This window comes from Pseudophryne corroboree, chromosome 1 (assembly GCF_028390025.1).
Source record: "Pseudophryne corroboree isolate aPseCor3 chromosome 1, aPseCor3.hap2, whole genome shotgun sequence".
NCBI classification, from domain to species: Eukaryota; Metazoa; Chordata; class Amphibia; order Anura; family Myobatrachidae; genus Pseudophryne; species Pseudophryne corroboree.
Genome location: NC_086444.1, coordinates 327,350,591 through 327,377,456, shown reverse-complemented (window position 1 = coordinate 327,377,456; position 26,866 = coordinate 327,350,591). Strand labels below are relative to the sequence as shown.

Sequence of the window (26,866 nt, the reverse complement as noted above, 5' to 3'; positions counted from 1 at the left end):
TTCAGGCCCGCATCCACACTTGCTTGCAAAAAATGGAGCAAACGCCCCAGCTGAACATCCTCCTGATAAAACTGAATATTTATCGTATATAATACCCTTTATGAGGTCTAAGAACACTGTACGCTATCTACGTATGAAGTACCGTAAGGGTACGCACGTTGCGTAACAATCGCTTAGCCGTAGTCGAGACTCTCAAGCGTCACGTTCGCTCACGGCCAAGAGATCACAGGCAGGCACGCTATTGGCTGCTGACTAACTTAATGATTCGCTATAGCGTAGCGGACGCTCGGGACCACGAGGAGATCACCAGCGGCGCTGACGCTAACAATGTTAAACCTTTGTATCTAAACCATAAACAGTGTAATATGCTGTAAAACCTTAGTATATAAATAGAGTGTAAATGTAACACAGTGTAACCTTATTAACTCAAAAGCTGTATGAGCGTCAAAGACGCTCTGAGAATACTTAACACTATAAGAAATACACAGATACCTGGGCTTAGGGTCCAACGCCTAATATATATATATTATGAATGATATACTTGCAAAAGAATTAATACAAATACAAATCATACACTACAATATAACATAGACTACCTAACCAGATAACTACACAGGAAATATAATACAATTGCTATTTAAGGGAAAATAAGAGAGAAAGAGGAGAAGAGAGAGAGAGAGATTGGCCCACAATAACAAGAAGATCAATATAGTTGCGGAGAAAAACTTACGCACAAAGGAAACGATCGCATGCGCCTCTGGACATCCAGCTCCCGATTTTCAGCAATGATAACCGTTGAAGAGTGAGAGCTGGATGTGATCGGCCTGTCTATTTATGCCCCACACACAATGCAATTCAATGGTCCCTACAATCTCATTGTTCATTGGACACAGGAATTCCTCCTCGCATTATAACAAAAGGTCATAGGTTGATTCATACAGGTGGGCCGTGACTATTTCCAACAGCTCAGGTGGGAGGGAAACTGGGTTTCCCGCCGCATGGATAAGTAAGTGCAAATACAGTAAATGTTCATAAACTTCTTATGTCCATAACTATTCGCACGAGCGATTAATCCGCTTCAAACCAACACCGGAATATTGCTAATTAAATACTCTTCCGATGGGTACTAAACACCACTGTATTACTCCTGTCTGACCCTTCGTATCAAACAAAGAGGGATTTCTCTGTTCACGAACATTCTATATTAACCAAACTTTCAGAATCTATCAAAGGGACCATGATCTACAAAATACATTATATAGTGAAAATATGTAACGATTGAGTCGCACGCTACGATCACATAAACTCTACCGTAAATACGCATACCGTGCGCCTGCGGGTGCCCGCGACTGTGAGTATGCGCACGTACGGGAGAGCGTACGCATGCGCAGCACGGACCTGTGTGAGGTGCAAATATGGTAGTGTGCATAGAGATATTTTTCTGACTTTGACACTCCGTAGGAGCCTTCTTGGATTCACACCAAGATACATATTTTCTCCAAATACGGTGGTAATGCTTAGCCGTTACTTCTTTTCTAGCCTGAAGAAGTGTGGGAATGACTTTACTGGGGAATACCCTTTCGAGCTAAGATTTGGCGTTCAACCGCCATGCCGTCAAACGCAGCCGCGGTAAGTCTTGATACACGCACGGTCCTTGTTATAACAGGTCCTCTCGTAGAGGAAGAGGTCAGGGATCTTCTATGAGCAACTCCTGAAGATCTGGATACCAGGCCCTCCTTGGCCAGTCTGGAACAATGAGTATCGCCTGAACCATTGTTCTTCTTATGATCTTTATCACCTTTGGAATGACTGGAAATGGAGGGAACACATAGACCGACGGAAACACCCATGGTGTCACTAGGGCGTCCACCGCTATTGCTTGAGGGTCCCTCGACCTGGAACAATATCTCTGAAGTTTCTTGTTGAGGCGAGACGCCATCATGTCTATTTGAGGAATTCCCCAACGACTTGTCACTTCTGCAAAGACCTCTTGATGAAGACCCCACTCTCTTGGATGGAGATTGTGTCTGCTGAGGAAGTCTGCTTCCCAGTTGTCCACGCCTGGAATGAAGACTGCTGACAGAGTGCTTGCATGTCTCTACGGCCAGCGAAGAACGTTCTTGGCCTCCGCCATCGCCGCTCTGCTCTTTGTTCCGCCCTGGCGGTTTATGTACGCCACTGCTGTTATGTTGTCTGACTGAATCAAGACGGGCAGACCGCGAAGATGTTCCGCTTGCCGAAGGCCGTTGTAAATGGCCCTTAATTCCAGAATGTTTATGTGCAGACAAGCTTCCTGGCTTGACCATTTTCCCTGAAAATGTCTCCCCTGTGTGACTGCTCCCCAGCCGCGGAGACTTGCATCTGTGGTCACCAGGATCCAATCCTGAATCCCGGACCTGCGTCACTCTAGGAGGTGAGAGCTGTGCAGCCACCACAGAAGAGAGATTCTGGTCCTGGAAGATAGGATTATTTTCCGGTGCATGTACAGGTGAGACCCAGACCACTTGTCCAACAGGTTCCACTGAAACACTCTGGCATGGAACCTGCCAAACTGAATGGCCTCGTAGGCCACCACCATCTTCTCCAGCAACCGAGTGCATTGAAGAATCGACACTCTTGCCGGTTTCAGAATCTGTTTTACCATGTTCTGTATTTCCAGAGCCTATTCCCCTGGAAGAGAAACTCTCTGTAATTCTGTATCCAGAATCATACCCAGGAACGACAGCCGTGTCGTCGGAACAAACTGTGATTTTGGCAAGTTTAGGAGCCAACCATGTTGTTGCAGAATCGTCAGCGAGAGTGCAACGTATTTCAGCAATTGCTCCTTGGATCTCGCCTTTATGAGGAGATCGTCCAGGTACGGGATAACTGTGATTCCCTGCTTGCGCAGGAGTACCATCATTTCCGCCATAACCTTGGTGAAAATCCTCGGAGCCGTGGACAGACCAAACGGCAACGTCTGAAATTGGTAATGACAATCCTGAACAACAAACCTCAGGTAAGCCTGATGTGGACGTGCAAGTAGGCATCCTTTATGTCGACCGACACCATAAAATCCCCCTCCTCCAGACTGGAGATCACTGCTCGGAGAGATTCCATTGAATTTGAATTTTTTCAGAAAGAAATTGAGGGATTTTAGGTTCAGAATCGGTCTGACTGAGCCATCCGGCTTCGGGACCACGAACAGACTCGAATAAAAGCCCTCCCCCTGTTGTGACGGTGGTACCGTGACAATGACTTTATTTTGACACAGCTTTAGTATTGCAGCGCATACTACCTCCCTTTCTGGAAGAGAAGCTGGCAAGGCCGATTTGAAAAATCGGTGAGGGGCACACCTTGAAACTCTAATTTGTACCCTTGGGTTACTATTTCTAATATCCAAGGATCCATGGCCGAGTGAACCCAGACCTGACTGAAGAGTTTGAGACGTGCCCCTACCGGTGCGGACTCCCGCAGAAGAGCCCCAGCGTCATGCAGTGGATTTGGTAGAAGCCGGAGAGGACTTCTGTTCTTGGGAACTTGCCACAGCCTGTGACCTCTTTCCCTTTCCTCTCGCAGCAAGGAAGGAGGACCCTCGTCCTTTTTTGTATTTATTGGGCCTAAAGGACTGCATCTGATAGTGAGGCATTTTCTTTTGTTGTACAGGAACATAAGGTAAAAATGATGACTTACCCGCGGTAGCCGTAGATACCAGGTCAGTGAGGCCGTCACCAAACAAGACACTACCATTAAACGGTAGAGACTCCATAGTCTTCTTAGAGTCCGCATCAGCATTCCATTGATGAATCCACAATGCCCTCCTAGCCGAGACTGCCATGGCATTGGTCCTTGATCCCAAAAGGCCAATATCCCTTGCAGCTTCTTTTAAATATGCTGCAGCGTCCCTGATATGATCCAGAGTCAAAAGCATGCTATCCCTGTCCAGGGTATCTATCTCAGATGACAAGTTATCTGCCCACTTTCAATAGCGCTACTCACCCATGCCGAAGCAACTGCAGGCCTGAGTAGCGAACCTGTAGTGACATAAATGGATTTTAGTGTATTTTCCTACTTACTATCCGCAGGATCCTTTAGGACTGCCGTGTCAGGAAACGGAAGCGCTACCTTCTTGGACAGACGCGATAAGAGCTTTGTCCACCGTGGGGGTTGACTCCCACTTTTCCCTGTCCCCAGAGGGGAACGGATATGCCACTGGAATTCTTTTGGGAACCTGTACCTTCTTGTCAGGATTTTCCAAAGCCTTTTCAAAAAGAGCGTTTTGTTCATGAGAGGGAGGAAACGTTACCTCAGGTTTCTTTCCTTTAAACATACAGACCCTTGCATCAGGAACAGCAGGGTCCTCCGTGATATGTAATACGTCTTTTATCGCCACAATCATGTACTGAATGCTCTTAGCCAGTTTAGGATTCAATCTGGCATCACTATAGTCGACACTGGAATCAGAGTCCGTGTCGGTATCTGTATCTGCTATATGGGTAAATGCACGTTTCTGTGACCCCGAAGGGGTCTGAGCTTGCGACAATGCATCCTCCATGGATTTCCTCCATGTCTGGTTCTTAGACTCAGATTTATCTAATGTCTCAACAGAGTCACATTCAAAACACTCAACATATTTACCCAATCAGCCGTCGGCGGTGCCGACACGGTCACTCCCACAGCTTTTTCTGTCCCCACTGCAGCCTCCTCCAGGGAAGAGCATTCAGCCTCAGACATGTCGACACACGTGTACCGACACCCACAACCACAATGGGGCTATAGGGGACAGACCCACAGAAAAGCCTGTTAGAGAAACACAGAGGGAGTTCTGCCAGCTCAAAACCCAGCGCCTATCCCGGTAGCGAGTAATATACTGCCCAGACCTGTTAGCGCTTTTAAATTCAATAAAATAGCACCAAAATTACTTGGTCTCCTGAAAATAATAAACCTAGCAAAAAGTATTTTTTCTGAGAAACTCTGGAGAGCTCCTCAGTGTGCATTCAGTCTCACTGGGCACAGAATCTAACTGGAGTCTGAAGGAGGGGCATAGAGGGAGGAGCCAGTTCACACCCATTTAAAGTCTTAAAGTGCCCATGTCTCCTGCGGATCCCGTCTATACCGCATGGTTCTTGAAGCATCCCCAGCATCCTCTAGGACATATGAGAAAGGAACAAAACACTGAAGGACAACACATTTGTTGATTGGTTTCGACACTAAAGGGGTTATGCAATTAGCCATGGTAAATTAACGCAGCTAGTTGTCCCATCAGGGGCTATCCAATTGGCCCTGTAAAGCCGCGGCTCGCACCGGCTTATCAGGAATTTTGTTTCACCTGCCTCAGGCAAGCAAAACCAAAACCACAGAAGTTTCACTGAACCTGTGTGTTTTTGGGAGATAATGTATTTTTTACAGGCGACCAAATTTGATAGCCTGTAAAAATAAGAATTTACTCACCGGTAATTCTATTTCTCGTAGTCCGTAGTGGATGCTGGGGACTCCGTAAGGACCATGGGAATAGACTAGCTCCGCAGGAGACTGGGCACACTAAAAGAAAGATTTGGTACTACCTGGTGTGCACTGGCTCCTCTTTCTATGCCCCTCCTCCAGACCTCAGTTAGGATACTGTGCCCGGAAGAGCTGACACAATAAGGAAGGATTTTGAATCCCGGGTAAGACTCATACCAGCCACACCAATCACACCGTATAACTCGTGATATTTAACCCAGTTAACAGTATGAAATACAACTGAGCCTCTCAACAGATGGCTCAACAATAACCCTTTAGTTAGGCAATAACTATATACAAGTATTGCAGACAATCCGCACTTTGGATGGGCGCCCAGCATCCACTACGGACTACGAGAAATAGAATTACCGGTGAGTAAATTCTTATTTTCTCTGACGTCCTAGTGGATGCTGGGGACTCCGTAAGGACCATGGGGATTATACCAAAGCTCCCAAACGGGCGGGAGAGTGCGGATGACTCTGCAGCACCGAATGAGAGAACTCAAGGTCCTCCTCAGCCAGGGTATCAAATTTGTAGAATTTAGCAAACGTGTTTGCCCCTGACCAAGTAGCAGCTCGGCAAAGTTGTAAAGCCGAGACCCCTCGGGCAGCCGCCCAAGATGAGCCCACCTTCCTCGTGGAATGGGCTTTCACTGATTTAGGATGCGGCAATCCAGCCGCAGAATGCGCCAGCTGAATTGTGCTACAAATCCAGCGAGCAATAGTCTGCTTAGAAGCTGGAGCACCTATTATGTTGGGTGCATACAGGATAAAAAGCGAGTCAGTTTTCCTGACTCCAGCCGTCCTGGAAACATACATTTTCAAGGCCCTGACTACGTCCAGTAACTTGGAATCCTCCAAGTCCTTAGTAGCTGCAGGCACCACAATAGGTTGGTTCAAGTGAAAAGCTGACACCACCTTAGGGAGAAACTGGGGACGAGTCCTCAATTCTGCCCTATCCATATGGAAAATCAGATAAGGGCTTTTACATGACAAAGCCGCCAATTCTGACACACGCCTGGCCGAAGCCAAGGCCAATAACATGACCACTTTCCACGTGAGATATTTGAGATCCACGGTTTTAAGTGGTTCAAACCAATGTGATTTTAGGAAACTCAACACCACATTGAGATCCCAAGGTGCCACAGGAGGCACAAAAGGGGGCTGAATATGAAGCACTCCCTAAACAAAAGTCTGAACTTCAGGCAGTGAAGCCAGTTCTTTCTGGAAGAAAATCGACAGAGCCGAAATCTGGACCTTAATGGAACCCAATTTTAGGCCCATAGTCACTCCTGACTGTAGGAAGTGCAGAAAACGACCCAGCTGAAATTCCTCTGTAGGGGCCTTCCTGGCCTCACACCACGCAACATATTTTCGCCAAATGCGGTGATAATGGTTTGCGGTTACTTCTTTCCTGGCTTTTATCAGCGTAGGAATGACTTCCTCCGGAATGCCCTTTTCCTTTAGGATCCGGAATTCAACCGCCATGCCGTCAAACGCAGCCGCGGTAAGTCTTGGAACAGACAGGGCCCCTGCTGTAGCAGATCCTGTCTGAGCGGTAGAGGCCATGGGTCCTCTGATAACATTTCTTGAAGTTCCGGGTACCAAGCTCTTCTTGGCCAATCCGGAACCATGAGTATCGTTCTTACTCCTCGCCTTCTTATTATTCTCAGTACCTTTGGTATGAGGGGCAGAGGAGGGAACACATAGACCGACTGGTACACCCACGGTGTCACTAGAGCGTCCACAGCTATCGCCTGAGGGTCCCTTGACCTGGCGCAATATCTCTTTAGCTTCTTGTTGAGGCGGGACGCCATCATGTCCACCTGTGGCCTTTCCCAGCGGTTTACCAACAGTAGGAAGACTTCTGGATGAAGTCCCCACTCTCCCGGGTGTAGGTCGTGTCTGCTGAGGAAGTCTGCTTCCCAGTTGTCCACTCCCGGAATGAACACTGCTGACAGTGCTAAGACGTGATTTTCCGCCCATCGGAGAATCCTTGTGGCTTCTGCCATGGCCACCCTTGCTTCTTGTGCCGCCCTGTCGGTTTACATGGGCGACTGCCGTGATGTTGTCTGATTGGATCAGAACCGGCTGGTTTTGTAGCAGGGGCCTTGCCTGACTTAGGGCATTGTAAATGGCCCTCAGTTCCAGAATGTTTATGTGTAGGGACGACTCCTGACTTGACCAAAGTCCCTGGAAATTTCTTCCCTGTGTGACTGCGCCCCAGCCCCGAAGGCTGGCATCCGTGGTCACCAGGACCCAGTCCTGTATGCCGAATCTGCGGCCCACTAGAAGATGAGCACTCTGCAGCCACCACAGCAGAGACACCCTGGTCCTTGGAGACAGGGTTATCAGTTGATGCATCTGAAGATGCGATCCCGACCACTTGTCCAAGAGGTCCCACTGGAAGGTCCTTGCATGGAACCTGCCGAATGGAATTGCTTCGTACGAAGCCACCATTTTTCCCAGGACTCGTGTGCAGTGATGCACCGATACCCGTTTTGGTTTTAGGAGGTCTCTGACTAGAGATGACAGCTCCTTGGCTTTCTCCTGCGGGAGAAACACTTTTTTCTGTTCTGTGTCCAGAATCATTCCCAGGAACAGTAAGCGTGTGGAAGGAACCAGTTGTGACTTTGGAATGTTTAGAATCCAGCCATGCTGTTGTAGCACTTCCCGAGATAGTGCTACTCCGACCAGTAACTGCTCCCTGGACCTCGCCTTTATTAGGAGATCGTCCAAGTACGGGATAATTAAAACTCCCTTTTTTCGAAGGAGTATCATAATTTCCGCCATTACCTTGGTAAACACCCTCGGTGCCGTGGACAGTCCAAACGGTAGTGTCTGGAATTGGTAATGGCAATCCTGTACCACAAATCTGAGGTACTCCTGGTGAGGAAGGTAAATTGGGACATGCAGGTAAGCATCCTTGATGTCCAGGGATACCATGTAATCCCCCTCGTCCAGGCTTGCAATAACCGCCCTGAGCGATTACATCTTGAACTTGAATTTTTTTATGTATGTGCTTAAGGATTTCAAATTTAAAATGGGTCTCACCGAACCGTCCGGTTTCGGTACCACAAACATTGTGGAATAGTAACCCCGTCCTTGTTGAAGTAGGGGTACTTTGACTATCATCTGCTGGGAATACAGCTTGTGAATTGCCTCTAGCACAGCCTCCCTGCCCGAGGGAGTTGTCGGTAAGGCCGATTTGAGGAAACGGCGGGGGGGAGGCGCCTCGAATTCCAGCTTGTACCCCTGAGATACTACTTGAAGGATCCAGGGATCCACCCGTGAGCGAACCCACTGATCGCTGAAATTTTTGAGGCGGCCCCCCACCGTACCTGGCTCCGCCTGTGGCGCCCCACCGTCATGCGGCGGATTTGGAAGAAGCGGGGGAGGACTTTTGTTCCTGGGAACCTGCTGCGTGGTGCAGCTTTTTTCCCCTTCCTCTGCCTCTAGACAGAAAGGACCCGCCTTTTCCCCGCCTGTTTTTCTGGGGTCGAAAGGACTGTACCTGATAGTACGGCACTTTCTTAGGCTGTGAGGGGACATGGGGTAAAAATGCTGACTTCCCAGCTGTTGCTGTGGAAACAAGGTCTGAGAGACCATCCCCGAATAACTCCTCACCCTTATAAGGCAAAACTTCCATGTGCCTTTTAGAATCTGCATCCCCTGTCCACTGCAGAGTCCATAAGCCTCTCCTAGCAGAAATGGACAATGCACTTATTCTGGATGCCAGCCGGCAGATCTCCCTCTGTGCATCTCTCATGTACAAGACTGAGTCTTTTATATGCTCTACGGTTAGCAATATAGTGTCCCTGTCCAGGGTGTCAATATTTTCTGACAGGGAATCTGACCAAGCAGCAGCAGCACTGCACATCCACGCTGAAGCAATAGCTGGTCTCAGTATAACACCAGTGTGTGTATATATAGACTTTAGGATAGCCTCCTGCTTTCTATCAGCAGGTTCCTTTAGGGCGGCCGTATCCGGAGACGGTAGTGCCACCTTTTTAGACAAACGTGTGAGCGCTTTATCCAACCTAGGGGGAGTTTCCCAACGTTACCTATCCTCTGGCGAGAAAGGGAACGCCATTAGTAATTTTTTTGAAATCACCAATTTCTTATCAGGGAAAGCCCACGCTTCTTCACACACTTCATTTAATTCTTCAGATGGGGGAAAAACTATTGGTAGTTTATTCTCCCCAAACATAATACCCTTCTTTGAGGTACCTGGGTTTATATCAGAAAGCTGTAAAACCTCTTTCATTGCCTCAATCATGCCACGAATGGCCCTAGTGGACATTAAATTTGACTCATCGTCGTCGACACTGGTATCAGTATCCATGTCGACATCTGTGTCTGCCATCTGAGGTAGTGGGCGTTTTAGAGCCCCTGATGGCCTTTGAATTGCCTGGGCAGGCATGAGCTGAGAAGCCGGCTGTCCCGCATTTGGCATGTCGTCAAATTTTTTAAGTAAGGAGTCGACACTTGCACGTAATTCCTTCCATAAGTCCATCCACTCAGGTGTCTGCCCCGCAGGGGGTGACATCACATTTATAGGCATCTGCTCCACCTCCACATGTCTCCTCATCAAACATGTCGACACAGCCGTACCGACACACCGCACACACACACAGGGAATGCTCTTAAAGGAGACAGGACCCCACAAAAGCCCTTTGGAGAGACAGAGAGAGAGAGTATGCCAGCACACACCAGAGCGCTATATAATGCAGGGACTAACTGAATTATGTCCCCTATAGCTGCTATAATATTTACTGCGCCTCAAATCTGTGCCCCCCCCTCTCTTTTTTACCCTTTTCTGTAGTGTAGACTGCAGGGGAGAGTCAGGGAGCTTCCTTCCAGCGGAACTGTGAGGGAGAAATGGCGCCAGTGTGCTGAGGGAGATGGCTCCGCCCCTTTTTCGGCTGACTTTTCTCCCGCTTTTTTCTGTATTCTGGCAGGGGTAATTACCACATATATAGCCTCTGGGGCTATATATTGTGGTTATTTTGCCAGCCAAGGTGATATTATTGCTGCTCAGGGCACCCCCCCCCCCAGCGCCCTGCACCCTCAGTGACCGGAGTGTGAAGTGTGTATGAGGAGCAATGGCGCACAGCTGCAGTGCTGTGCGCTACCTTGGTGAAGACTGAAGTCTTCTGCCGCCGATTTTCCGGACCATCTTCTTGCTTCTGGCTCTGTAAGGGGGACGGCGGCGCGGCTCCGGGAACGAACACCAAGGACGGGTCCTGCGGTCGATCCCTCTGGAGCTAATGGCGTCCAGTAGCCTAAGAAGCCCAAGCTAGCTGCAAGCAGGTAGGTTCGCTTCTTCTCCCCTTAGTCCCTCGTTGCAGTGAGCCTGTTGCCAGCAGGTCTCACTGTAAAATAAAAAAACTAATATATACTTTCTTTCTAGGAGCTCAGGAGAGCCCCTAGTGTGCATCCAGCTCGGCCGGGCACAGAAATCTAACTGAGGTCTGGAGGAGGGGCATAGAGGGAGGAGCCAGTGCACACCAGGTAGTACCAAATCTTTCTTTTAGTGTGCCCAGTCTCCTGCGGAGCCCGTCTATTCCCATGGTCCTTACGGAGTCCCCAGCATCCACTAGGACGTCAGAGAAAGAAAAAGAAAAATATGGGTGAAACATTGGTAAAAATCGCCCAATGCATTTTCACCTGTAATTGGATACCCACCAAACTGTGGTTCCTGCTATCTTCATGTCGTCTGATGCAACCGGAATATGTCTAGTTCATCATATGATGATCTCATCTTTGCGCCGCCTCTCCCTATGTAGTGAACGGGTCCCGGGTCGCATCGTCCTGGGAAATTATTCATGCTGCTGTATTCAACCCGGGAATAACACTGCTTTATTCACGGGTTGAATTACCGGGTCAGGCGACCTGGGAATTCAACCATGGCCCTTTCACACTGCACACCGACCCGTGTTGACCCGGCAATATGCCAGGTCGATACCGGGTTATTTGTGCGGTGTGAAAGGGCCATGGTCGAATTCCTGGGTCGCGTGACCTGGTAATTCAACCCGGGAATAAAGCAGTGTTATTCCCGGATTGAATAAAGCAGTGTGGCAGCGTGCAACCCGGGACCCGTTCACTACATAGGGAGAGGCGGTGCGGAGATGAGCTCATCTCCCAGCAGCGCCTCTGCAACTGCCCCCGCTGCTGGCTCCAGCCCTGCCACTATGGCAACCGACGCGGCAAACTGCCAGGTCGGTTAGCCTGCTGATAGGGTTCAATGCCAGATCCCACCCGGGAAGGACCAGTTTCCAATTCCCAGGTGGGATCCGGCACTGGCGGTGTGAAAGGAGTATTATAGGCCAAAATTGGTGATGAGCAAGTGTTCCTACCACAGTCTTTGCCGTTTCTAAATGGCTATGCAGCTTGGTTTTGTGGTCTTGTATTTCATTTTGTGACACGTAGAAAAACTTTATGCCATGTATCTTTTCAGCCCAGCTATACAGGTCCAAAGGTGTCAAGATTTGATGAGTTTCGACTGCTTGCAGACTGGTGCAGGTGGCTAGCTGTTTACTAGCACCATCACTAAAGTAGTTAACATACTCCAATTTTATTAATAGTTCCGCTAAGTGTTTCATAACTACCGTAATGAAGGTATGCACAGTGACGACTACATGGACATGGGTATCACTTATAAAACACAGGCTCACACAGTTTAAAGTGTCCCGCAATCATCTTGCCTATTAAACAGATGTGGCCACTCTATGCCGCGATGTGTATGCCATGCGCACGCATCGTAGCATAAGATGAGTGTGGCTCTGTTTGTATACAGCAAATGGGTGAAGTGTTGCTTGTGAAGTGTCCCAGGGGAATCCTTGAATTGCATCCTGACACACACATTAATAATTTTCTGCACGGAATTGTTCCACAGTATTAGTGATTGTAACCAATTTACTTTGGTCAGTGTGGACACACTACTTATAAACAACTGTGTCCTCATCATCCATGTCACGATCGTGAAAAAGTTTTTCAACTATTTTCTAGAGTGCTTCCAGACCTGGGCATTTATCACATCGATGAAGCATACAAGTTTTTGAGACTGAAGAACAAATGAGGATTTCAGTTAGGTCTTTGTAGTTCATTTTTAGTGGTAGAGCAGAAACCAATAATTTTTTACGTTTTGGTGAGTTTCGCAAACACACACAGAATGCATACCTCTTGCATCAACACTAACACACCATGTAGGTCATAAGGAACAAACCTTAGACAATCCAACTTGAATGTCTGGAAAATGGTATTTGAAAACAAGATGAAGTTCTTTCAAGTTTACTAGAAGGAGCCTGTTCTGTTTGAATTATTTTTCCTCCTGGAACTTTTACAGAAACAGACCTTCTTTCCAGGGCACATCCGAGAATGTTCATCTTCGTAAAACTGCTGTACCTGATAAACAATTTGTACAGGAAAGGCTTTCCCTCTATATTTTTCAGGTTCTGCCAGTATGCTATGGTTTTTTTTGTTTGTTAAGTTATCTTGATTGTTTTACCATGCATTCTGTGACATTAAATAAGTTAGGGACTCAAGTTATGTTTACGTTTTTAAATTTCATGATTTCTTGTGTTAATTATGTATGCGGTACAACAGTAATTGAACGTCAACTTCATGATTTTTCTTCACTATGAAACAGAGTACCATGCTGATTTTTTGTGTGGTAATAATGCATACCTTTGTTAAGCACATAAAAAAATTGGGATAACTAATGTTGATTGAACCTAGCTTTTTTAAGTCTTTTCTAAAAACATGCGTTTTTACCGTAACTCGAAACGTAAAGCAGATAAAGTAATTTGGTTTTGATTTTTGGATTCGGGAGGAAGAGCCAAATTTCATGCTGATCGCTTAATAAACACCCGTGATACTTTATATAAATTGGATAAAGAAGCTGCGATTAGTAAATAATTTCATAAATTGAAAAAACAATATTTAATAAACGAATTGTCAGACAGTCAAGATATTTGGCAGAAATAGTTGTTTGGACATCCTCTCAACTGGGGGAAAAAAAAAAAAACTACTGTAAAAATCTGAGATGGGTGGTGGACATTTTAATTTTTTGGGGGTGATTTGATGTGGAATGACCCTCCAGTCTGATAGAATCTGTATCCAATATACACTGTGCTCTCCAGACTGCAAACATCAGCATTTATTCTGCAATCAATATACACAGTGCACGTCAGACTAAAATCACCTGCATGTTGTGTAGTCCAGACTGCAAACTGTAGTGCACTGTCATTCTACACAGTGCACTTCAATCTACAGTCACTAGAATTATTTCTACACAGTGCACTCCTCCCGGCAAGCTCAAGCAAATCATTCCACAAAGTGTACTGCAGTCTATTAGCACCAAAATCCATTCCTCGTGGTGCACTTCATACGGCAACAATCGGTACCTATTGATGCTGAGCCTTACTCACTCTCTGCAACAGTGTGTGGCACTCTCCACTTGCAAGTGCCTACTTCAACTATATGTAGTGTCTTTAAACCAGTTTGAGACGCATCCAGGACTGTGTGCTGGCTTGTAGCCTTTCTTCACTGTATACCAGTCTATACAGCGCTACAGAAACATGTTGACATAAACAATGTCCATTTACAAAATATCAACACTGAGAAAATGTCAACATGTTCAAAATGTTGACAAGTACATAATGCCACCATCCAATTTTAAGCCTAACCCTAAATTTTAACTGCTAAAACTTAAATTGTTGACAATTTGACTGTGTAGACATTCCATGTTGATAGTTAAACTCTGTTGACATTTTGACTAGGTCTTTATTTTAACATTTAACATTATGGTGTCAACATTGTGACTGACGACATGTTGACTACATCCCATACAGAATTAAGTATCAGTTATTTATCAAGATTACAAATAATATGAAAAAGACGCCCCTCCTCTGGTGCAATCTTACATGTTGGCAGCCCGTTTAAAGCGGACTGCGAACTCCTCCAGCCATTTATTTCTTCTTCGTCAATGGCAATTGCACATGCAAGACAAAAAGGCAGAGCATGCACAGTAAAAACTGCTGTCACTGCTGTAGTGATAAGTGTGCATTCACAAGCCTACAGAAGAAGTTATCGGAGACGTCAGATGCAAGACTGCAGTGGACAGTACACATAATGCCATCCAGAGTTGGCATTCTGTTTTTCCTTCAAACCGTGATAAGATTAGCTTAATAAATTGATTGCTCATCACAGTTCCCATAGTGGGCTATAAGGCTGCAATGCATAAATGAGACTGCAGGAAAAATCTGTGATCGCTCTTCTTAAAGACTGATCACCCATTTCTTTCAGACCCCCAACACTCCACAAAAGATGATATCTGTGCTTCATAAACTGAGCCCAAAATGTTTTAGGGGTAGAAAATAGAACACTACTTTGCTACTCAAACTAGATACAGTATACTGTATGTACAAGTAGTTTAGCTTAGTAGCAGTCACTACTATACACAACTACACTGGTATCTTTAGAATACAGATTGGAAAAACCTGCTACCCTCTACTAGTAACAAAATGGTGGCCAAAATCCCAGTTTAGTTTTGAAATGGACACACTGGGAAGATTTTAATGGAGGGCGATTTGCACGATAGTTTGGGAAAGTTTAATAATATAAAATTCCCTGGAAATTGCTAAAACTCATTTTTCAAGTGAATACTTATCCAAATTGTTTAAATGTTCTGAAAATAACCTGACAGTTCCAAGGTGCAGCCAGAACATTATGGGCACCATAGCAAACATTTTAAAGGGGGCCCAGCTCCAATGCATCTAGGAGACATCTTTCACTGCAGTGTTCTTTTATGGCCCACAGTAGTGCCCTAGTTAATCTTTTACCTCATGGTAGTGTGCTATTTCACGTTATACCCTACAGTATTGCCCTAGTTAATGACCTATCCCGCTCCAGATAGCGAAGTGCCTAGAGGTGCCATCAGCACAAATGATGATGGCACCTACAGTTGCCTTGCTACCTGAAGAGGCGTATGGACCTTGGCTTCCCCAGAGCACAGCACCTTCAGTCTAATGCTCCCTATGACTCTTAGCTGTGGCATTAAGCATGTGCAGGAAGCTTGGGCAATGAAGGTGGTGCCCCTTCCTCCATTATTTCATATAGCCTTGTTCCTGGTGACAGGGCCAACCACCAGGAACTAGAATCCCAGGATAACCAGTATGTTTGCAATTCAGGCAAGAGGAGAGGGCAACAGGGCTTAGCCACAATACTGTTGTATCACTCAGTCACATTGATGATTGGAGTGGAGTGATTCGCCAACTACTTGACCTGACCCCCAGTTATTTCTGGAATAAATCATAATGTCTACAGTCATGGCCAAAAGATTTGAGAATGACACAAGTATTGTTATTCAAAGTTTTCTGCTTCAGTGTTTTCAGACCTTTTTGTCAGATATTACTATGGTATACTAAAGTAAAATTACAAGCATTTCATAAGTGCCAAAGGCTTTTACTGTCAATTACATTAAGTTTATGCAAAGAGTCAATATTTGCAGTGTTGACCCTTCTTTTTCAAGACCTCTGCAATTCGCCCTGGCATGCTGTCAATCAACTTCTGCACCACATACTGACTGATGGCCACCCATCCTTGCCTAATCAATGCTTTGAGTTTGTCAGAATTTGTGGGTTTTTGTTTTTCCACCGACCTCTTGAGGATTGACCACAAGTTCTCAATGGGATTAAGGTCTGGGGAGTTTCCTGGCCAAAATTTCAATGTTATGTTCCCCGAGCAAACTTAGTTATCATCATGCTGGAAACGGCATTGTTCATAACCAAACTACTCTTAGGTGGTTGGGAGAAGTTGCGCTTGGAGTATGGTTTTGGTACCATTCTTTATTCATGGCTGTGTTCTTAGGCAAAATTGTGAGTGAGCCCACTCCATCGGCCGAGAAGCAACCCCACACATGAATGGTCTCAGGATGCTTTACCTTTCCTTCTCCGGACAAGTGTTTTTCCAGATGCCCCAAACAATCTGAAAGGGGATTCATTAGAGAAAAATACTTTATCCCAGTCCTCAGCAGTCCAATCCCTGTACCTTTTAAAGAATATCAGTATGTCCCTGATGTTTTTCCTGGAGAGAAGTGGCTTCTTTGCTGCCCTTCTTGACACCAGGCCATCCTCCAAAAGTCTTCGCCTCACTGTGCATGCAGATGCACTCCCACCAGCCTGCTGCCATTCCTGAGCAAGCTCTGCACTGGTGGTGCCACCATCCCGCAGCTGAATCAACTTTAGGAGATGGCCCTGATGCTTGTTGGACGTTCTTGGGCACCCTGAAGCCTTCTTCACAACTATCGAACCTCTCTCCTTGAAGTTATTGCTGATCCGACAAATGGTTGATTTAGGTGCAATATTGCTAGCAGCAATATCCTTGCCTGTGAAGCCATTCTGTGCAAAGCCATGATGACTGCTTATGTTTCCTTGCAGATAACCATCGTTAACAGAGGAAGAATAATGATTTCAAGCACGACCCGCCTTTTAAAGTTTCCAGTCTGTTATTCTAACAAAATCAGTATGACAGAGTGATCTCCAGCCTTGTCCTCGTCAACAATCTCACCTGTGTTAATGAGAGGATCACTGACATGATGTCAGAGGGTCCTTTTGTGGCAGGGTTAAAATGCAGTGGAAATGTTTTTTGGGATTAAGTTAATTGTCATGACAAAGAGGGACTTTGCAATTAATTGCAATTTATCTGATCACTCTTCATGACATTCTGGAGTATGTGCAAATTGCCATCATAAAAACTGAAGCAGCAGACTGTGAAAATTTATATTTGTGACAGTCTCAAAACTTTTGGCCATGGCTGTATATTCTTTTTTTCTAAAAAGGAAAAAAAGTGTATTAACTATATGTACGGCCTGTAGTTCACCAGCACTGCGCCACTTTTTCCACTTACACTTTTGTTTTCAAATTTCCTGCAGCCTAAAGTCGGTGATTGACACCATATTACCCAGGCAGTGGGAGATTTAAAAACAATGGTACAGGTGGAAATAAAGGTGCAATGCTTCTGAGTGCAGTGACATCTTTATAATACACAACAGAAAAGCAAAGTTTATACATTTTAATACGTTTTTTTGTTTAAAAAACAAAAAAAGAACATGACAGAGTGCAAAATTCTGGAAGTGAAACTGCATTTTTTTTTTTTAATCCTAAAATACAAAATAATAATTGTAAAATACAGTACAAGTACTTTGCTAGATTAAAGTTAATGAACTCTCTTTCTCTTATTCTCTGATATGTCTTAGGTCTCCGGCAAAGGGGGTGGAAGGAGGAGGAGGAGGGGGACTGTAGGTTCCCAATTCTTTTTGGCAGATGAAAGATAGATAAATAGATAAATATCACACTTTGAGTCTGTGGTATCATGAGCCTAATGCACGTAATTGTAAACATGGCTGAGTATATTTCTGTACTGTAAGAACCACAATACAAAAAATATAACAAATTAAACTTACACTTTGCTGATGTATTATAAATTAGCTATATCTAAAGCCAGGGCCAGATTAGCAATGGGGCAGATGGAGGTACGGCTCCAGGCCTTCACATAAAAATAGGCCCATCATAAATGACATCGCTGGTCACACTGTCAGTCATAAATTCTAAGTATAAAAATATTTTATTTCGGTCTCCTCTTTCTCACAAAATTATGCAATTGCTCTATATTATTTAGGGTCTGGGATGGCCAGACTATTGGATCTGGTGATCAAATATAAAAGGATGAACATCTTTCACAATCTACCATATTGAATGGTGCAAAACCTTTTAGGGCTACGAGGAGAGCAGCGTTACAGTAGCGCTGCAGAAGGACGTCTCATAGCCACCCAACCTCACGGCAGTGTCCACCCGGCTCCAGCAAGCGTGACCTCACTTGCTGGAGCCGGGTGGACGCTGCCGTGAGCGGCACTGCTGTGAGACATCCTGCTGTAGCGCTTCTCTTCCCTGTATGCCCGCAGCTGTCCCCCACCCCATCTCCTCCTCTGGGTCCCACATCTCAGTCCGACATTTATTTTTTTATGTCGGACTGAGATGGTCGGAAACGGGGCCAAATCCTATCGAATTTGGCCCAGTTTCACTCAAAGGTACGTGAATCGGCAGCTATACCGCCGATTCACGTACTATTCGACAAGTCGAAATCCCAGACTTGTCAAAAACAGCTGGGATTGAATAGGTCATATCACGATTCGACCTTAAAAAGTCGAAAACTGCCGTCTTTTCAACAGACGCCAGTTTTCGACCCTAATTGAATATACCCCTTAGTCTGCGACCCGGCTAAGCTTGGCATTAGCGATAAGGGCGCAGTGTGCTGGTTCCATACTCTCTCTGGTTATCTCTGGAAGGGCTCTTTGTGGGTTAATTGTGCTTTTAACCTTTTCCTGTGTGTGTGTAGTCACTACTGCAGTATGTCAGGCAGAGAGTGTGTTTCATGTAAGGCACAGTGTTCCTCTACTCCAGGGGGTTCACTAGTGTGTACTCAGTGTAGTATCCCTTCCCAGGCTAATGGGACAGAACCAGCTTGACTGGACTCCATTAGGGGAATGATTTCAACCACTTCTACTAAATTATCTCATAATGAGAAAGACACAATACTTAAGACAGTCTATGGCTGAGTTAATGATAAAGTACCCAGACCAGCGTCTCAGTCCTCTACCATGTGTCCGCAAAAGCATACTTTGGCCCATATTCTGCAGTCTGACTCTGATGATGAAGGGTCAGAAATAGAGGAAGGTGAGGTGGACATAGACGTGGGGGAGGGTACTCTGTCGCAGGGTGTAGAGGCTCTGATAGACGCTATCAGAAGTTCTAAATATACCTGATAAGGTGACAGAAGAGACTGAGGAATCTTACTTTAATATAAAGAAAAAATCCTCAGCCACTTTTCCTGTGTCAAAGGAACTAAATACCCTGTTTGAAAAACCATGGGTAAATCCTGATAAGAAATTTCAAATTCGTAGGCGGTTGTTATCTTTTACTTTTCCTCCTGAGGATAGGAAATAATGGGAAACGCCATAGATAGTGGATGCGTCAGTCTCCAGGGCTATCGCGTAAAATTGTTTTACCTGTCCCTGGTGCAGCCTCACTGAAGGATTCGGCTGATCGCAAGATTGAGACTACACTCAAACCTCTGTATACAAATGCTGGGGTAGCCCAGAAACCCATTATAGCATGTGGGTGGATTACACGAGCTACTGCAAAATGGTCAGGTAATTTGCTTGAGGGGTTAGACACCTTACCTCAAGAGGAAATTGTTTTGCTCCTGCACACATACAAGACTCTGCAAATTGTATGGTGGAAGCCGTAAAGGAGATAGGTTTGCTTAATGCACACACTACGGCTATGGCAGTGTCGGCAGGCAGGGGATTATAGCTACGTCAGTGGACTGCAGACGCAGACTCCAGAAAAGGAGTGGAAGGCCTGTATTCACAGGTGAGGCCTTATTTGGAGATGAACTTGACAAATGGATCTCCAAAGCTATTGCGGGTAAGTCCACATACATACCTTCTGCAGCTCCGCCAGCTAGAAAGGCCTACTCAGGTCTCATTTTACAGTCCTTTCGGACTGCCAAGTTTAGGGGCAAGGCCAGAGGTTCCTCTGCTGCCGGCAGAGGTGCTAGAGGGAAACCATACAAACCAGCGCCTGCTGGTTCACAGGAACAAAGCTAAGGCTCTGCCTCCTCAAAGCCTTCCGCATGATGGTGGACTGCGATGCCTGGGAGAAAGGCAGGTGAGAGCCTGGCTACAATTCTTCAGTCACACCTGGACAAGATCTTGCCAGGATTCCTGTGTCAGAGACCTTATTTCCCGGGGCTACAGACTGGAGTTCCAGGAACTCCCACCTCACAGATTAGTCAAATCAGGCTTACCAGTTTCACAAGAGGCAAGACTAACCTTACAAGATGCCATTCAAAAACTGTTGTTACAGACCCAGGTCATTGTTCCAGTTTATCTACAAAACAAGGGTTACTATTCCAGCTTGTTTGTAGTACTGAAACCAGACGGTTCAGAAGACCGATTCTGAACCTCAAGTCGTTGAACCCGTACTTACGAGTGTTCAAATTCAAGATGGAGTCTCTGAGGGTGGTGATCTCAGGTCTGGAGAAAGGGGAATTCCTAGTGTCTTTGGATATCAAGGATGCATACCTTCGCTTTCCGATTTGGCTGCCTCATCAGGCTTACCTACGGTATGCACTGCAGGACGGTCACTACCAGTTCCAGGCCATACCATTTGGTCTCTCCACGGCACCGAGGGTGTTCATCAAGGTGATGGCAGAGATGATGGTACTAGGGTCCTCATTCCGAGTTGTTCGCTCGCTAGCTGCTTTTAGTAGCCGTGCAAACGCTAAGCCGCTGCCCTCTGGGAGTGTATCTTAGCAGAAGTGCAAACTAAAGGATCGCAGCGCAGCTACAAAAAAAAAAAAAAAAAGAAGATTGTGCAGTTTCTGAGCAGCTCCAGACCTACTCAGCGCTTGCGATCACTTCAGACTATTTAGTTCCTGTTTTGACGTCACGAACACGTCCTGCGTTCGGCCAGCCACGCCTGGGTTTTCCCAGGCACACCTGCGTTTTTCCACACACTCCCTGAAAACAGTTACCTCCCAGAAACGCCCACTTCATGTCAATCACTCTGCGGTCAGCAGTGCGACTGAAAAGCGTCGCTAGACCTTGTGTGAAACTACTTTGGCTGTTGTGAAAGTACGTCGCGCGTGCGCATTGCGCCGCATGCGCAGAAATGCCGCTTTTTTGGCTGATCGCTGCGCAGCGACCGAAAACAGCTAGCGAACAACTCTGAATGACAACCATAATTCCGTACCTGGACGATCTGATAAAAGCACCGTCCAGGAAGCAGTTATTGGAGAACATTGGTTTCTCAACTAGACTTCTCCTGGATCATGGGTGGATTCTGAACCTACCAAAATCTCACCTAGAACCAACGCAAAGGCTGCATTTCTTGGGAATGATACTGGACACAGTCTCAGAGTATTCCTTCCCTTGGAAAAGGTAATGGTAATCCAGTCGATGGATCGGGCTGTCCTGAAGCCAACCCAGATCTCGGTGCATCTCTACATACGCCTTCTAGGGAAAATGGTGGCCACTTGCGGGGCGTTTCAGAACAGAAGGTTTCATGCGAGCCCCTTCCCGCTGGATCTGTTGGACAAATGGTCCTGATCGCATCTTCACATTCATCAAATGATTCGTCTGTTCCTAAAAGCCAGGCTCTCCCTCCTGTGGTGGATACAAACTTCTCACCTAGTCGAGGGTCGGAGGTTCGGTATTCAGAATTGGATTCTGCTAACCACAGACGCAAGCCTCAAAGATTGGGGCGCAGTCACCCAGGGGGTACAGTTTCAGGGAAGATGGTCAAGTCAGGAAGTCATCCTTCCAATAAACATCCTGGAACTCAGGGCTATCTACAATGCCCTTCTGCAGGCCTCATTTCTTCTTCAGAACCAGGCCATTCAGGTCCAGTCGGACAATGTGACGGCGGTGACGTACATAAACTGACAGGGCAGAACGAAAAGCAGAGCTGCAATATCAGAGGTGTCAAGAATTCTCCTCTGAGCGGAAAAACACGTTGTGGCATTGTCGGCGGTCTTCATTCCAGGAGTAGACAACTGGGAAGCAGACTTCCTCAGCAGACACGACTTGCACCCGGGGGAATGAAGCCTTCACCTGGAGGTGTTCCAGTGGTTGACACGTCGGTGGGGATATCCACAAACCGACATGATGGCCTCCCGACTCAACAAGAAGCTCAAGCGGTATTGTTCCAGGTTGAGAGACCTACAGGCAGTGGCGGTAGATGCCCTGACAACTCCGTGGGTCTACCAACTGGCGTACGCATTTCCTCCACTTCCTCTCATCCCAAGAATTCTAAAAAGAATACAAAGGAAAAAAGGTTCAAGCAATCCTCATTGCTTCGGACTGGCCATGAAGGGCCTGGTATGCGGATCTTCTCGAGATGCTGATTGAAGATCCGTGGCCTCTGCCTCTTCGCGAGGATCTTCTGCTACAGGGCCCGTTCCTATATCAAGACTTACCGTGGCTACGTTTAACAGCATGGAAGTTGAACGGCTGATTCTAACCAGGAGAGGGATTCCTGATAAGGTCATCCAGACTATGATCCACGCCAGGAAGGGGGTAATGACTAAACATTACCATCGTATCTGGAAGAAATATGTCTCTTGGTGTGGGAGCAGATGATATTCTGCGTGGAATTTCATCTGGGACGTTTCCTGCTTTTTCTGCAGTTGGGAGTGGATGTGGGCCTACGTCTACGCTCCATAAAAGTCCAGATTTCAGACTTGTCTATTTTCTTTCAGAAACAACTGGCTTCTCTCCCTGAGGTCAAGACGTTTTAAAAGGTGTTCTGCACATCCAATCTCCTTTGTGTCTCCCACGGCACCTTGGGGTCTCAAATTGGTGCTGCAGTTCTTCCAATCGGACTGGTTTGAACAGTTACAGGAGGCAGGCTTAAAGTACCTTACGTGGAAGACCGTCACACTATTGGCCTTGGCTTCAGCAAGACGTGTGTCGGAACTGGGGACGTTGTCTTACAAGAGCCCCTACTTGATTTTACATGAGGACAGAGCTGATCTCAGGACTCGGCAGAAATTTATTCCTAAGGTGGTGTCCGCGTTTCACATCAACCAACCTATTGTGGTTCCGGTTGTTACAGATACCTCTGCTACTTCAAAGTCTTCGGATGTTGTGAGGGCTTTGAAGGTGAAGGTCAAGAAAACAGTTTGTCACGGGAAGTCGAACTCGCTGTTCGTTTTATATGATCCCAATAAGATTGGGTGTCCTGCTTCAAAGCAGTCAATTTCACGCTGGATCAGGCTCACTATACAGCATGCTTATTCCATGGCAGGTTTGCAGATTCCAAAATCTGTCCAGGCCCACTCTACTAGGTCGGTGGGTTCTTCCTGGGTGGCTGCCCATGGTGTCTCGGCTTTACAGCTCTGCAGAGCAGCTACGTGGTCGGGAACGAACACGTTTGCTAAGTTTTACAAGTTCGATACTTTGGCCTCTGAGGACCTACAGTTTGGTCAATCAGTTCTGCAGGAACCTCAGCACTCTCCCACCCGGTTTGGGAGCTTTGGTACTCCCCCATGATACTAAATGGATTCCCAGTATCCCCTAGGACGTAAGAGAAAAGAGGATTTTAATTACCTACCGGTAAATCCTTTTCTCGTAGTCCGTAGGGGATACTAAGCACCCACCCGGTGCTTCGTTCTTCCTGCACGGTTACTTGGTTAAGTAATGTTGTTTGGTTCAAGCTGTTGCTGTTTACAAGTTTTGGCTAGCATGGCTTTCCTCTTGCTATGGTTGTGCTGGTTCGAAATCTCACAACTTTCCTTTTCTATATCCTTCTCTCAAAGTATGTCAGTCTCCCCGGGCACAGTTTCCTAGACTGAGTCTGGTAGGAGGGGCATAGAGGGAGGAGCCAGCACACCTAATCAAACTTCTATAGTGCCCATGGCTCCTAGTAGACCTGACTATACCCCATGGTACTTAATGGATTCCCAGTATCCCCTACGGACTACGAGAAAAGGATTTACCGGTAGGAAATAAAAATCCTATTTTTTCAACAGAAGACTCAGATGCCGCAAACACAGCACACATGAAGAGTTATCATCCATCCATATCATTGCTAGATAAAGCAGATAAAACTTTTCACAAAAGAAAGTATCAAAAAAATAACAAAAATGGAAAAATGTATTATATTATTTGGCAAGTAGCGTCCTCATACATCTAGGGGTATACTCAATTGATATCATATCTTTTCTGACAGAAAGGAGCAGACATCTCAGTATTTGGCCATTCACGACAATGCTAATCCGACCTTTTTTAAAGTCGGATTGACAGTGTCGGAAACAAGGCTAAAACCGGTCGTATTTGGCTGCAAATCCGACAAAACACGTGGATCCGCAGCTAGGCTGCACGATCAACGTGTCTTCCGACAAGTCGGAATTGCCAACTTCTCTGGGAAAAAGCAGGACCACTAAATAGGTCGGAACAGGTTCCAACCTAATAAAGTCAGAAACTGCCGTCTTTCCTTCAAGACTGCAGTTTCTGACTACAATTGAATACACCTCCTAGCCTCATCACACATTGCGACTAGGAAGCATTTTTTGGCAAAAAAGACACCAGACAGTAGCAGAGTCTCAAGGGACCTGGCGCTCCTAGAGGGGCTGTTTGGCGCGACTGCAGCACAGATGTATGAAGACACATCTGTATAGTTAGACTGTTATATACTAATGATTTAGAAAAATAGAGTCTTGGTAGACTTACTATTGTTAACTCTTTCTGCGAGGTACATTGGTTACACAGGAAAACATTGGGGTGTCGACTGGATCTTGATCCAGAGGCACCAACAGGCTAAAGCTTTAGGCTGTCTATGGATGCATTGGAGCCTCCCCTATAAATCCCACCTCCAGGCACTGAGAGTTCAGTTTCGCTAACCAGTCCAATGCAGGAGCAGGCAAGAGAGAAGGTAGCTGTTACTGACATAGAACCACATTCTCACGACAGGAGACGGTACCAGCGGCTAATGTCATACAAACCCATAGAAGCAAGATGCGTCAGGGTGCGCGCCCTGTGGAACCAATGTACCTCGCAGAAAGAGAGTTAACAATGGTAAGTCTACCATAACTATTTTCTGCAGTAGGATACATTGGTTTCCACAGGAAAACATCAGGGATGTCCTAAAGCAGTTCCTTAAGGGAGGGGACGCGCCTTAGCGGGTATAAAAACCCGGTGTCCAAAGGAAGCATCCTGTGAGGCTGGAGTATCAAAGGAATAGAACGCCTTGCACATTGTTCCGCGGACGCGCCACAGCGGGTAGCCGAGAAGGTCCAACAGACTGAGTAGAATGGGCTTACCAGGACTGACTGATTTTGTGAATCCGTTAACCTTGGACCAACTGAAGGTGTTGGTGCCGAAGTATGGTGGAAACAGGGAGGACGAAGAAAGTTCTGTTTCATATATTTATTAGGAAGCTACAATTCCAGTAAGGAGTTAAATGACAATCATAAGACACCACATTTAAACTGAGGTACTGCAATGAATGGCATAACAATAAGCAGGATATGTATTAAAGATGCATTGAAGAAATGTTCATATGAATAAGATAAAACGTGCCTGAACATTAGTGAAGAATTGACCAATATGAAGCAAAGATTGGTGCCAAACTGTAAAGAAGTGTTATCTGGATATTGTAGACAAAGATGAATAACTGTGAAGACTTGTTGCTGACGCTTAAAGGCTGAACTGGAGAACTGTGAAGAATTGTCTTTGAATGATGCAAAAACGTAGATAGAAAACTGAAAGAAGTACTTGCAGGTTGTGAAGATTATACTTGAAACACAGAAGAGCTGCAGCAGGAGACAACGGTGAAGAATGGGTTAACAGAGATGAATAAACGAGGACCAGGATTAAGTAGAAACTTCCACAGGCTGTGTGATTAGAGCAGACAGTCACTGAACGAACAGGGTAAGCTCTCACGGGACTCCGGGAATCCACTTGTTGCCACTTGGAGAGCGATTCACTGACAGCACAGCAGGGAGCTGGTGGATCACTTGCGGTGAAGGCTGCAGGCAGATCTCTGGGAGCGGAAGCGATATCCGGACTACTGGAATCACACAGAAATCCACAGGGATAGCACAGAGATAGGGTACAGAGTAGCTACAACAAAGCACTGGCCAAGAGTGAAATAATCCCAGCCTACCTATAGGCAGCACAGCCACGGGATTGGCTAACACATACCCACAGGTGCTGCATTTGGTCTCCAACATGGCCACCTCCTATACTGCAAACATACAGAGTCGCCTCCGGCCATTAGGTCCCCGCACTCTCGACTCCCAGAACCTGCACCACCTCTGCCACGACCCTGCCGCGTCCCCACACGGCCACACAGCACCGCGAGCAACCGCGCCGGCAACGGACAGACCCCAGAACCCGCAACGGCGAGTGACCATTTCGTGACAGGGCTTTATTAGCAGCAGAAGATGGGAGTCCAGCCTGTGCATAAGCTTGTGCAGTCACCATTCTAATCCATTTGGCCAAGATTTGCTTATTTGCAGGCCAGCCATGTTTGTGGAAACCAAACAGTACAAAATATGACCTCCTGATAGAATCAGTCCTCTCCACATAAATACGGAGAGCCCTTACCACATCCAAAAAACAAACAAACGCTTTTTGGAAGACAAGTCTGAAGAGATAAAGGCCAGAACCACAATCTCTTGGTTAAGGTGAAAAGATGATACCACCTTAGGCAAATAACCTGGTCGAGTTTGTAGGACTGCCTGGTCATGTGAAAAATCAAATAGGGTATACGATAGGACAAGGCACCTAGGTCAGACAACAGTCTTGCCGGGGCAAC

The 26,866-nt window shown here is 46.2% G+C and overlaps 1 protein-coding gene across 5 annotated transcripts in view; it reads right to left on the bottom strand.

The window, feature by feature from the left end:
• Positions 1-26,866, bottom strand: part of GLT1D1 (glycosyltransferase 1 domain containing 1) — a 492,486-nt gene that overhangs the window by 362,263 nt on the left and 103,357 nt on the right. The window lies entirely within an intron of this gene.